At 41.3% G+C, this 9,076-nt stretch overlaps 1 protein-coding gene across 9 annotated transcripts in view; it reads right to left on the bottom strand.

Annotated features, from left to right (window-relative positions):
- Positions 1–9,076, bottom strand: part of LOC141191559 (uncharacterized) — a 211,822-nt gene that overhangs the window by 87,597 nt on the left and 115,149 nt on the right. The gene's annotated exons all lie outside the window — the stretch shown is intronic.

Genomic DNA, 9,076 nt, shown 5'->3' with positions numbered 1-9,076 from the left:
TGTCCTAACCAGAATCCACTTCTTTCATGTTAAAGAGTACCTGCTCTTCTGCTCAAGAAGGAAAGGGTAACTCCCCAAAACCTTCAACCAAGTGAAGATTTTCTCTGATGTGTCCTCTACTAGCCTTCGCTTTTGCAGGAATCTGTCCCCATTACCTTTAGTCTCCGGGAGAACTCGATCATTTACAGATGGGGCTTCCCCTTATATCTCCTCATTAACCACAGCAATGCCTGGCACTCCATCACAACATACGAAGAGGGTAGAGACCTACTGAGACGAAGGGACCTCAACATCCCAGATCATCCTCAAGAGGAAAATTTGAACCCACGAGGCAGGGAGAATGACTGGCAAACCGTCCCTTCCAGAAAAAAGGAAAAGACGGCTGAGGTGACCTAGGCATGTATTTGGCCTATCTCGGCATCGACAAAATACTCTCCACTGAGATCCTGTTTTCTGCCTCTCAGGTTGAGTAGGTCACATAATTGACCTCTTATTTGTCTTCCTTGTCTTTAAGGTTGTTTTTTCTTTTTTGTTTAGTCTATCTGTGGTTTTAGTTAGTGTAACTGATATTCTTCTTTTTTTGTTAGTGTCTAAGTCTATCTCAGATGGTTCTTAACCCTTTACGACCTTGGATGTATCCATACGTTCAGGTCGGTAGGTACTGTGCGCGCATGATCGCCGCCGGGTGTCAACTAATTCTGACAGCTGACACCCAGCACTCAGTGACAAGAGCAGTGCCCACACCACTCCCAGTACTTTAACCCCTAAATGCTGCGATCAAGAAAAAGTGGATTAAAACGCCATTAAAAAGACGAATGTAAAGAAAAATGGTATCGCTGAAAACATCATCTTGTCTGGCAAAATAAGCCGTGATACAGCTCCCTTAGCCTAAAAATAAAAAAGTTACAGCTCTCAGGATAAAGTGATGCAAAAATAATTATTTTATCTATAAAATAGTTTGTATCATTGGGTAAAAGCGTCAAAGCAAAAAAAAAGATGGTATCATAAATGTGGTATCACTGTAATCGTACCGACCCGAAGAAAAAGCTGCCTTATTAATTTTACCACACTCTGAATGGCTTAAAAAAAACAACTCCTGAATTGCTGTTTTTCGTTCATTCTGCCACCCAAAAATCGGAATAGAAAGTGATCAAAAATGTCATGTGTACGAAAATGGTACCAATAAATACGTCAGTTTGTCCCGCAAAAAACAAGCCCTTACATTACTCTGCTAGCAGAAATATGGAAAAATTATAGTTCTCAAAATATGGCGATAAAAAAACTAGTTTTTACAATAAATAGCGTCTTTTAGTGTGTGACAGTACACTGCTGCTGCTGATTTGTTCATTCTGCCTCCCAAAGATCTCAGTAAGGCTCCGTACACATCTATCCTGCACTCTGTGCTGAGCACGCAGAGTTACACCCAGGGTTTCTGTGTAGATCTCTGAAATACGTGATTCAAACAGAACCCCTGGCAGAAGATTCCCTACAATGAGGCAGAAGGAGGCACTGTGGACACCGTTCGGCCTGTGATCCGGCGGTGTCCTTCTTTTTAGGTGTGCATAAAAGCGAAGTCTGCCACAGTTTTGTGCACTTCTGAAAAAAAGGACACCACTGAACTGAGGCCAGACTGAGTTCAGAGTAACTCTGCTGCCTCCTTTTAGTTAATGGGTCCCTCTGGGTTTCATTTGAATCATGTCTCTCGGAGATTTACATGGAAACCCCAATATAAGGGCTCAGCGTAGAGCGCAGGATAAATGTGATCCCAAATGTTATGTAAAATGTTCCCAAAAAATGCTTCAAATCAATCCATAAAAAAGCGAGTCCCTACTCAGGTCCGTCATCTGTCAATGGAAATATAGGAGGCTTCCACGTTATTGGTAGTACAAAGGCTCTGGAAGAGCGCTATGGCTCCTCGCCCCCCCAAAGGAAATTCAGTAAATTCTGCGCTCCCAAATCCAAGTACTCACCTCCCTTCTGAGCCCCAGTGTGCCTAAACCACATTTAGCATCTATACAGTTATATGAATAAGTTTGGGCACCCCTATTAATCTTAAGCTTAATGTTTTATAAAAATTGGTGCTTTTGCAACAGCTATTTCAGTTTGATATATGTAATAACTGTTGGACACAGTAATGTTTCTGCCTTGAAATGAGGTTTATTGTACTAACAGAAAATGTGCAATCTGCATTCAAACAAAATTTGACAGGTGCATAAGTATGGGCACCTCACCAGAAAAGTGACATTAATATTTAGTAGATCCTCCTTTTGCAAAAATAACAGCCTCTAGTCGCTTCCTGCAGCTTTTAATGATTTCCTGGATCCTGGATGAAGGTATTTTTGACCATTCCTCTTTACAAAACAATTCCAGTTCAGTTAAGTTTGATGGTCGCCGAGCATGGACAGCCCTCTTCAAATGATCCCACAGATGTTCAATGATATTCAGGTCCGGGGACTGGGATGGCCATTCCAGAACATTGTAATTGTTCCTCTGCATGAATGCCTGAGTAGATTTGGAGCGGTGTTTTGGATCATTGTCTTGCTGAAAGATCCATCCCCTGCGTAACTTCAACTTTGTCACTGATTCTTGAACATTATTGTCAAGAATCTGCTGATACTGAGTGGAATCCATGCGTCCCTCAACTTTAACAAGATTCCCGGTGCCGGCATTGGCCACACAGCCCCAAAGCATGATGGAACCTCCACCAAATTTTACTGTGGGTAGCAAGTGTTTTTCTTGGAATGCTGTGTCTTTTTGCCGCCATGCATAACACCTTTTTGTATGACCAAACAACTCAATCTTGGTTTCATCAGTCAACAGGACCTTCTTCCAAAAAGAAATTGGCTTCTCCAAATGTGCTTTTGCATACCTCAGCCGACTCTGTTTGTGGCGTGCTTGCAGAAACGGCTTCTTTCGCATCACTCTCCCATACAGCTTCTCCTTGTGCAAAGTGCGTTGTATAGTTGACCGATGCACAGTGAAACCATCTGGAGCAAGTTGATGCTGCAGCTCTCTGGAGGTGGTCTGAGGATTGTCCTTGACTGATCTCACCATTCTTCTTTTCTGCCTTTCTGATGTTTTTCTTGGCCTGCCACTTCTGGCCTTAACAAGAACTATCCCTGTGTTCTTCCATTCATTTCCTTACTATGTTCCTCACAGTGGAAACTGACAGGTTAAATCTCTGAGACAGCTTTTTGTATCCTTCCCCTGAACAACTATGTTGAATAATCTTTGTTTTCAGATCATTTGACAGAACCTATGATGCCACTCTTCAGAGGAGATTCAAACAGGAGAACAACTTGCAAGTGGCCACTTTAAGTAGCTTTTCTCATGATTGCATACACCTGGCTATGAAGTTCAAAGCTCAATGAGGTTACAAAACCAAAAAAAGTGCTTTAGTAAGTCAGTAAAAAGTAGGTAGGAGTATTTAAAACAAGAAAATGATAAGGGTGCCCATACTTATGCACCTGTCAAATTTTGTTTGAATGCAGATTGCACATTTTCTGTTAGTACAATAAACCTCATTTCAAGGCAGAAACATTACTGTGTCCAACAGTTATTACATATATCAAACTGAAATAGCTGTTGCAAAAACACCAATTTTTATAAAACATTAAGCTTAAGATTAATAGGGGTGCCCAAACTTTTTCATATAACTGTATGTTTGTCATTTCTGTAGTGATGACAACCCGCCTAATTTAAGGGTGCATGTCTCCAGAAGCACGAGCTGGGCACAATGTATGGGCGCTACACCGTACTGGGGAATACAATGGCAGTTTGCAGTTTTCATTCAGCAACATCCACTGCTGCTTGTTTCTGGAAAACACCCATTGAGTCAAAATCGTCACTACACCTGTAGATAAATTCCCAAAAGGGGTTATCATTTCCAAAATAGGGTAATTTGAGAGGGGATTCTGCTTTTCTAGCAGTAAGGGGCTCTGTATATGGAGTCCGCAAACTATTCTAGGAAAATCTGTGCTCCAGTAGGAAAATAGCGATCCGCCCCTCCCGAGTCTCGGTATGGCTAAGCAGTACTGTACAGCCACATATGGGGTATTTCTACATTCAGCAGAAATTGTGGGACAAATTTTGGTGCCATTTTTGCCATTTCCCCTTGTGAAAATGTAAAATCTGGGGCTAACACTAAATTTTGGTGGTAAAAATGTAATTTTTTTTTTTTCACTGCCCAATGGTATAAATTCTGTGACCCACCTGTGGTGTCAATTTGATCATTGCACCCCTAGAGGAATTCATTAATAAGTTTAGTTTGTAAAATGGGGTCTCTTATGGGGATGGGTCTGCTGTTCTGGCACTTCACCGGCTCTGCCAAAGTGACATGGTACCCTCAAACCAGTACAACAAAATCTGAACTTCAATATGGTGCTTCTTCCCTTCTGACCTTTGCACTGTACCTAAAAGGTACCATATTTTTTGGACTATAAGACACACTTTTTTCCTCCAAAGTTTTGGAGGAAAGTGGGGGGTGTATCTTATAGCTCGGATAATACATTTTGACTGTGGAGGGGGGGACGGCGGCGGAGGAGCGGGGCACAGGCAGTAGCTGTAGCTGGCTGCTGCTGCTCGTTGAACACGTGTGCCTGCTACTAAAGAGAATGAATATTCACTCTTCTCCACCTATGGGAATGGAGTTATGAACAGTTATGATTGATTCAGGCTTTTCTTGAGAAAGGGAATTTTAGCTTTAATCGCTTGGGTTTTTACTCTATTGGCTAATAGCGTTCCAGCCTTAGTATCCTGTGAGTAATAAAGAGACTTAGTTTTTTGTAGTTTTTTTTCGTATTTATATATAATAAGCAATCTCCATATAGTGCCCTCCCAATAGATGGAAAATATAGAGAACTGTGTCATATCTTGCTGAGTGTGGAGGTACTTTGCTCCAGGAAAAAAAAATGACCAGGGAAAGCCACAGAAAGACTGCAGGAGAAGCGGCTCTCAGCTCCAAGATGACACCACGGTTGTCACGCTGGAGACAGATTGAGCAAGGGAGACAAGGAGGAGGATAGTGGTGGTCAGGCTGGAGTGATTTGCCTGCACAGAAACACAGGTCTCAGCAGGTGACGGTGACCTTCTTATAGCAGCTACCCCGTAGTTGTCCATAGGCTCTGGAGCAGAGGAGTGGGGTGAAGAGGAGATGGGAGAAGCAGCTGCATTACTGAAGGGGTGAAAAGTCAGCGAAACTGCATGTGGCACAGTACTCACTGCCCCACAGCCTAATCTTCACCAAGATGACATACATGTAAATCCTCTCTGTTTTGAATGTACAGTTTGGTGGTCTTAAAGATGAGATAGCAGATATACGTCGCAAACTGCAGAGAATACAAAACAGCAGGGGCAGTGGAAGGCAGAGTCAGCGCCCCTGAGGATCAGATAGCCGATATGAGCAAAGAAAACAGGCTTGTAGAACAGCAAATATCTGCACTGCTGGCAAAGCAGATGACCCTGAAAATAGATCAAGATGCAATAATATACCACTTATTGATGTGCCTGAAAAAAAATAGAAGGCTCTTCTCCTATTGAATTCTTTGAAAACTGGAGGAAATTAAAAATTGGGCCTGAAACCTTAACCCCCTATAGGCTGTAGAATGAGCTCATAGGGCGCCAACCCGTCCTCTTCCTCCTGGGCTTCCACAAAGACCTGTGCTGGCTAAAACATTACACTATCAGAACAGAGATATTATCCTGCGGCAGGCAAGGGATCACCCAGATCTAATAATTAATGGATCCAAAATCTCAATCTTTCCAGATTACTCTATAGAAGTACAGAAACAAAGAGCCAGATTACTTGATATCAAAAAACATCTGAGAGATCTGCACGTTCTATAGTCAATGATATTCCCTGCCAAATTAAGGGTGGGCTTTATTCAAAAGAAGTCCTTCACTGGGTTGATATGAATGAGAGGCAAATACACCGGGATCAAATTCGGGATGTTACAAGTTGAAGATCCTGTGGTACAAACCCCAATTCTTCAGAAATACGATGATCTGTGAGTATATGGGAAGAAGTGTGTTGCTGCTTGTTGGACAGTTCTTTACAAATGTTGTTTTCTTCAGGTTCTATTATGATTATATCACTGTTTTATGTCTAAGTGGGGTTGAATCATCCTCCAAGGAGACTTAAGTTGTAGGTGGGATTCTCCCATACATTCAACAGTGACTGAGCCTTCGTTTATCTATTTGATTATATATGGCGGGGTCCGTGGCAATAGCGGGAATGTAAGGGGTCTTTCTTCTAGTTTTAAAAGACAGGTGATCTTTCAGTATCTTCAGATGGAAAAACTTGCTTTGATTTTCCTGCAAGAAGCACATCTTACCTCTTCAAAAACTTCACCTACTAAACGAGAAGTGGTTACAGGCGACTATCACTCCACGCGCTCTCCATACTCTCGGGGAGTCAGTATATTAGTACACCCTAGTGCACAATGTGAGGGTCTTATAGTGAAAAATAGATACAGAGGGTCAGTACGGATGTTTGTTCTGTAAGTTATTACTAAGTCTCTATTACTAATCTCTATCTACATACCACCACCATATTCCAGTAGAATCATACACAAAATTCTCTCTATTATTGATGGTTTCTCGCACACCCCCTATATTATAATAGGGGACATTAATAATATACCGGACTCTCTCTGGGATAGAGGGAGACATGAAGCTAAGAGGGTAAAAGGCAATTGTACTCCTTTTGGTCACTTACTTAAGGAGACAGCTGTAATTGATCTTTGGAGAGCCGGTCGTCCTAATGTATACCAACACTCCTGCTTCTCGTCCACATTCTCCTCTTTGTGGAGAATGGATTTGTCTCTTGGAAATGAACGGATGCCGGGTCTTATATCTGACATCAGCTCCTGCCCAGAGCGCTATCCCATCATTCTCCTCTGTGTCTCCCTAAGCTTAATCTCCCAATGCAGTACAGACCCACAGGGAAATTAACCCCTTTTGGTTGCAAGTTATAGACCTTAAGGGGAAAATTGATGGGAAACTAAAGGAGAATCTTGTGATTAATAAAAATACAACTTCTATTTTCTATGTATGGGAAGCCATGAAGGCCGACCTTAGAGGAATATATATAACAGAAATCTCAGCAGCTGAATCCCGGACTAAGCAGCAGGATCATTTGGTGTTTCAGGAATTGGGAGATAGAGATTGCGATGATTACAGATCCAACGCCGGCTGCTCAAAACAGGCTGAAACCAGCTCAGGACCTGCTGAATCAGGGAACATTGCCGCTGCAGGAAGGAAGAAGATGTTTCCCAGGACGCAATATTGTGAAGAGGGAGATAAAGCAGGTCACTTATAATGTGATCAAGCAATAGCGTAATCAGTTTGTAAAGGTAGAAAACAGAAAAGGTACTTTCCCAGATGAATATAATATAGGTTTATACAAAGGATATAAATTAGAAGATGGCATTTGATTTAATTCATTAAAATATCAGAATTAAAATAGAGACACAAACAAGATATATATATATATATATATAGATAGATAGATAGATAGATAGATAGATATAGATATAAACCACAGGTGGGCAGGTGTGAATGTCACAGCACAGAGAGGTATTACATATACATTAACAAATCTCAAGCAACGCCTCTGAACACAATGGGTAGATATACCGATCCAAACAACATGTCCCACATGCCCTCATATACGTGAGAAAAAAGGAAAGGTCTCCCCCCAATTCTAGTAGTTAATTCTCAGGCATCAGATCCTTTTCAGATCCACATGAATGGGAGCAAAGACAAATGTCTAACTATCATCCTGTTAAGGAACCAGGTAAGGGTGTCCTTATTTTCATGAAACTTTTCTTCCCTGTGTGGGATTCACCAGGGAATTAAGCCATTCAGTTATGTAGGTCTTCAAGTCTCCTCCTGTGTAATAGTGACCTGTTTCCCGGTCCCCCTTAAATAATTCAAAAGTACCAAGCAAAACCCTTCATTTCTGAACACCACAACGTCATTTCCTCTTATTGGAACGCATTATTCTGCAACGTGACATCGCGACGCGTCATTTCCGGTGCATCAATGATTGGCATACTGCCGGAACGCATGACTCAAAATAACAGCACGCACACGAGCAAGTCCTTCTATAAAAAAAAGTCCTTCATATTCCAAACCACAGACACATGTGGCTTTATAGATGACCCCTTTACTTCTGCAATTTATGAATGATCTGATGACATATTTTTCTTCCATGTCTTTGTTATAGAAGGACTTGCCTACATTAATGGCCTTACACGCCCCACACCCACATCCTTTATTCTTTCCAAATCTACCAATAACTTGCTTGAGGTAGATAGCAGCAAGGTAAGAACAATAATAAAACATAACTTTTGATTAAAGTGTATAAAAACGACTACAGTAGTATAAAAATAAGAACACCTGTTTCTCATAAATATAGATTTAAATGAACAGAGCGCTATAGTGGTGGACAATATATCTGTAAATGGAGATAGACCTGTACGAAAAACGTCATACAAATGCCTGAAAATGACAGTGGTCACATATAATGCATACGAAGTATAGGAGGAAATGTCAATGTTAAATACTAATTACGGATATTCATTTTATTCTGAATTCTGCACCATACATTGCATAAGATTGAATCAGCCATCGTGCTAGGGTTTCTAGATGACATGCGCTATTTGTGTATTTTTAGTTCAGTGCCATATACAGAAGAACAGGTGCTCTGGGGGGGCCTATAAAAGCCTATGTTAGAGACAGGGGGGTGCTGGCCATTCCACAGGACACTGAACGAGGGTCTGTGTGTGAAACAGCTGCTGATGTAGGTCCAACGGACACATGGTGTCATACTGACACACGTGCTGGACACAGACAGACAATCTACCATTCAGGATCCCAGGGAAAGATGGGTGAATCTCAACTATTAAGCTAATTATGGGCAAATGGACAATCACTCTGTAACCATTTAACTATTATATATAATTACTGCAATCATTCTTTTTAATGGACAATCCAAGAATAAATCTATACATTTTTTTCATAAGAATATAGTCTTTGATTAATCACATCTGATAAGAAGTCCTCGATAGGAAAA

The sequence above is a fragment of the Phyllobates terribilis genome, unplaced genomic scaffold (genome assembly GCF_046119375.1).
Source record: "Phyllobates terribilis strain yellow unplaced genomic scaffold, ASM4611937v1 Scaffold_47__1_contigs__length_9908305, whole genome shotgun sequence".
NCBI classification, from domain to species: Eukaryota; Metazoa; Chordata; class Amphibia; order Anura; family Dendrobatidae; genus Phyllobates; species Phyllobates terribilis.
The sequence above is the reverse complement of the archived record's forward strand: the minus strand, read 5'-3'. Positions and strand labels throughout refer to the sequence as shown.